Source organism: Aedes albopictus, chromosome 2 (assembly GCF_035046485.1).
Source record: "Aedes albopictus strain Foshan chromosome 2, AalbF5, whole genome shotgun sequence".
Classification (NCBI taxonomy): Eukaryota; Metazoa; Arthropoda; class Insecta; order Diptera; family Culicidae; genus Aedes; species Aedes albopictus.
In genome coordinates this window covers 436351059-436356635 of record NC_085137.1, presented here as the reverse complement: position 1 = coordinate 436356635, position 5577 = coordinate 436351059, and positions in this window count along the sequence as shown.

The following is a 5577-nucleotide window of genomic DNA, read 5'->3' as shown; positions in this document are numbered from 1 at the left end:
GGGATGAACATGAGCAATTTCTGAAGGTTTAGCTTAATCGGTTAAAAGCAGAGCTGACGCAAATAGAAAAATCGAAGTAGGCATCGCCGCGAACGGACGCGTTTCAATTTTGCTTGTCAATTTTTTTCACGTTCCTGTTTGGTGTTTTTAACTATAAATTCGTCTGTCGCTACACCATCCGGAAACTGATCGCGTGTGGTTATGCAGTCTGCTGGATATGAACTCCACAAAAAGAAATCAGATTTAGAATCTGGAAGAAAGTGCATCGTTTCGCCTGATGTCGTTCCTTAACAGCAAAGAAGTGTTTTCTTGAAAAGTTTCTTCCGCGATTCCTCCAGCGATCTGTGCGGCACTTCGCCACCCGTGTAAAAAGTGGATCCCTGTGAAGTCCCACGCGAAAGTGCCGTAGTTTCGTTATGATGTGAACTTTTTTCTCCAATCATGTGTCTGATTTTACGTCGGTGGCTCGGTGGTCTGCCTACCGCCCCCGGTTATGAGAAAAAAAGGTGGATTTATGTGAAAGATCCGCATATCGATGGATTTTATTGTAACAAAGGTCACGCGTTTTGTTATCAGAATTGTGTAATTCAGTGCCGGGTTAACATCGCTCGCCTTTGGTGAGCCGTATAGCACTACGCCGCCAACACGTCGCCATAGAAACGAAGACGTCACACATGAATCCGGTTGTCAACAACAGGCCACCACATGGACGTTAGAAATATCATTTCTCAATCAACGGATCCACGGATGAACAAACTTAATTTGGTGAGAACGTTTCATGCTTCTATTTAATATTTCATTATTACATACATCTATTTATACAACCATATAATTAATCAAATCTCGGAGCGTTTGGTACGGTATGTCCACGCATCCTTCCTCCCCTGTAGATTCGAGAAGTGATCCGATTTTAAAGAAATGCTTAAGGAAATCGAACCACTTCAAAGAATCATCTTCGCGGTAAACGCAACGCAGTAGGCCTGGCCGCTTTGACGTTTGTGTCATATCTTCGATATGCTGCAAGCATCATTATTGACAAGAAAAATAATCGGGCGTAATCTAACCCAATTATTTTCCAGGATGCTTTCTTGTACTGGCTGCGTATGTGTTAGATTAGATTAGATTAGATTAGAAACAAACGCGGACACTTCCAATTCTTTAGACGATCACGGACGAAATGATCGAGTCTTTGTAGGGAAAGTGAATGATCTCGGACGTACCCGGAAGTACGTCATTTCCCGAAACCCTTCGTGTTACATCGTGACTACACCGCTATGCGGATAACTTGACCGATAGTCGTGCTGCTTTCCCTTTCCCACCTTATCCAGAAAACAAATGGCCTCGACCTCGGAAAGCGTTTGTTAATGGATGCCTTTTCATTTGCCTAAGCTAAGGGGTATGTACAAATTCAAATAATCAGAGATAGATCGCATTTCCTTACAATCTATCTTATTTCAAATATTTACAGACTTATCTTACAAAAATATATACAAATTCTCCTGATTGCTACAGTTGCTAGCCGAAAACCGATCTTTCGAATAACGAAAGCCTTGGACGTATAGGTGGGTCCGCGTTTTTATCTGCAGCTATAAGAAACTGGGGAGAAGTAAATTAAAATGAATAGAGTAATAAAGCGCGCACAAAGAGTCCAAGAAATAGAAATATTATTCTTGTTTTAGTGAAGTACTATTTTGGTTACCCTATATGAGTCTGTTTTGGTTCGTCGTTGCATCGCGTCGTCGTTCTGTGTGTGTGCTTTTAGAGGAAAAAACTAGTTTTCGTGCGAGTCGGTCGTGTGATGCCAGCAGCGGATGACATTTCAGTCTGCCTTGGTTCGTCGTTGCATCGCGTCGTCGTTCTGTGTGTGTGCTTTTAGAGGAAAAAACTAGTTTTCGTGCGAGTCGGTCGTGTGATGCCAGCAGCGGATGACATTTCAGTCTGCCTTGGTTCGTCGTTGCATCGCGTCGTCGTCCTGCGTGCGTGCTCGTCTTCGTACGGGGCGGTTAAGTGTGTTTTTGGAGGCAAAGTGGAAGTGCCTCTTTTTTCATTCGGATCGGCCGCGTCGTCGTCGACAATTTGAATGTGCACATCGTCGTACCCGTGTGTTGTTGTAGCGGTTCAGTGTGATTTCGAGGCCAGTTTGTGGAAGATGCTGCAGCACATACGCACTGGACACTTCGAAGGATGTTTATTGGTGAGCTCGTTCCATTTTATCACAATAATTAATGCTATTGGATGTATAACATTCTACATTGGGTTTTGTGTATTTATCTAACAAATATTGAAAAGTTCGTCACGTCATGGAACTAGCGCCGACCAAATGCACATTTAGTTGGTAATAAAAATTTTTCTTTCATTTTTTGCATGTACACAAAAATTTGAATGGTTCGTCATCTTCGGTGTCGACATTTGTAATATTTTAGCCCAAATGAATAAATGTTTTGACTCAAATAAACGTTGCATGAATTTCTGGAAAAAAAGAGAGGGTCGGTAAAAGATAGACGGCGAACCATGCGGTAAGATCTTTCTGATTTATTTATCCCGTGTTATTTTGTTAATACTTGTGAATCGATCGCGTTCAGCATTTTCTCGCGCGGAAACGCAAACTACAGATGCGTCGGTGTTTAGCATTGTGTACTCCTTAGTTGCGAATGAATAACTTATGTAGGGTAAGTTGTGCCTCAACAATAGATCGCGTTCGTCGTCCAAGGTTTAGAAGGGTATTTCTTCGCGAGCGCATTATTAATCGCGAATCAAAACATTACATTCGTTTATCACGTCGAAATCCTCAACACATCTCCATTTCCCCTGTCCAAACTCCTAGTGATTTCTCGTAGTAACGCAGAGAATTCCTCGGTTATTGGCCTAAGCGAGAATCACGTCATCATTTCCTTCCCTATCCTCAATTGACCTGCATTCGGACGCGGCCGGCGCTGGTATTGCTTATTGAAAAGTATTGGGATTGCAGCATTTACACAATGAAGAGAAAGCTAATCCCAAGCATCATCTGTTGGTTCTTTGTGTAAATGCAGTTGTCCTTGCAATAACAGAGGAGCAACCGCGGGCGGTCAATCATGCTCATGCTCATGCTCATGCTCTAAAAGCAGAGCTGACGCAAATAAGCTAAACTTGTCCTGGGATTTTCATTCAGAATATAAGGGAAATGGGTGATCTTCAGTTATTCACTCTGCACACTGGTTGTCTATGTTCGATTTGAATAACCATGCGATCCTGTCCAACACACCTCTTGAAGCGCTGCAACGCCCAACCCGCGGTTTTTCAGTATATCGGCAAGTATGCGGGTGCTCCCGATGAAGTTGAGATATCTGCAATTCCTCGTACCGAGTTTTCAATTGCAAGTTCATCTTTTTTGTCGCGGATATTTTGTTCTCGCTGCTTGTGGTTCACAGGGCCTGACACCAACTTATTTGCCCAGTCGACAGCTAACGTTTGTTGGAATCGGTTGTGCTTTTCTACGCTCTTCAACGGTCACTAGATTTCATTTGTTAAGGCCCCTTAGCGTGTCAGCTCAAATCTTACTCTTCTTATTTGATTCTTATTCCAAACAATCATCAAGCACGATAGTAGTTGTGAAGCCTTTCTATACCATTTCCATAAACAAACAAACAAAAATATCACCTCTTTGTCTCGGTACCTCCAATGTAAACATTTCGAGAATATGAATCGTTTGAAAGCAACTCAGGCAGTAAACTACTCTACTTCAATGAATAACAAGGAAACATATCCAAATGTCACGGAAAATGTTAGATTTTTTATGTAACAAGCTAGATATGATCGAATTATTTTGGTACGCTCTCCCACTGTTTATGTTTGCTGCAACAGCAGTGCTGGCGGACCGCTTGGTGAAGATTTCGTAAATTATAATGATTTGCTTATTTCACTAACAATTGTGGTAAAAAAGTTAAAAAATAATCACCCCACAAATTATTTTTGATTTTATGACGCATAACCAATGTGTTTGACTGGATTTTTTAATTGATTTCGATCAATTTCATTGATGCTTTGGCCAGCAGGATCGACATCACTGCGTGCAATGATCGATGATTGTGCGCGCCAAAAGACACCACCGCGCTGCCGTCGTCGTCGTTGGTACTGCGGTGGGTGGTAAATACCGCCAACCACAGTTTTAGAGCGCTCGAAACAAATCGTTAAAAATTGCTACTTTCGAGTGAACTAATGCTTAGAAATCGTGATTACTTGGAAAGAGGCTTGTATTTGAAGTAGTGTGAATACATTTTTATGCCGAATATCTCGCGTGAAATTGATTATTTTATAGAATAAGATGAGTGTCGATTTTTTACAAATATGTATTGGTGCAATGTTGTGTAAAGTTGATTTCGGTCAATGATTTTGAAGAAGCCATTTTGCGATGACACGCTAAGGGGCCTTAACGGGCGCGGTTGAGAAATCAACGTCAAAATGGAAAAAGAAATTGTGATAAAAAACACCCTAGCCTTTCAATTTCCTGGAAATGCTGCCCAGCCAACTATCGTGGACATGGCACGTTTTGTGAAGACCCTCGAAAGTGATCGGTCAAAGATGGATACTGCCTATAAAATATCCGATGAAAAAGCAGTCTTCATTCGCTTTAATTGCGAAGACGCAATGAGGTTTGTTCTGGAGAACAATAGCTGCGAGCTGCCGTTCTACTACACGAATGGTGAAAGAGTGATGGTGCAAATGTCGGTGGCGGCAGGTAATACTCGCTACATTCGGGTTTTCGATCTTCCACCGGAGGTAACCGATGCCGAGTTGTCTGCTGTGTTGGGAGTGTATGGCACGGTGAAACGTGTTGTGCGTGAGCGCTTTCCAGCGGACAGTGGCCTAAACATGTTTTCCGGCGTCCGGGGCTTGTACGTGGACATCAAGAAAGAGATCCCAGAAGCGCTCATCTTCTGCGGTCGAAAAGGGCGAATATATTTCGATGGTATGAAACCGAAATGTTACTTGTGCAAATCTGAAACCCATCTTAAAAAGGCCTGCCCGAATAAACGGGCACAACAAAGTGAAGTAGTACACAAGCGGCGGGGGGAACAACAACCAGCACCAGCAACAAAAATCAAATCAATCAATGATGGAGATGCAGGAATGGACGGGGCAGTAACCACCGGCGCAGCGACTGTTGGTACCCGCAAACGGCAAAACAAAGGGGAAAAAATTGTGAAGAGGACGGATAAACGACAATTGTCTACCCATTCCTCTGATTCCAATAACCAGCCACAGGAGAAAAAGAAAACGGAGACGGTAAATGAAGGCGACGACGACGGCGATAGTATAATCACCGTTGATGATGACATCTACATTGGGGAACCGGAGGCAGAACAGGAAAGCGAAAGCGAGAGCGACCTGGAGGTGCTTGATTTCCAGGTTGCAACTACAGAGGCGATCAAAGCGTGGAACGATAAACGAGAACGGATGTCCCGAAGACAGGCAAAAAAAATTGAGCGGTTATTAAGTAAGCACAAATAGACTCCACAATATGTTATTTGTTTTGACTCAAATTTCGGAGACGAACCAGCCTCGGGCTGAAAGTCTCGATAATAAAGATAAAAAAAA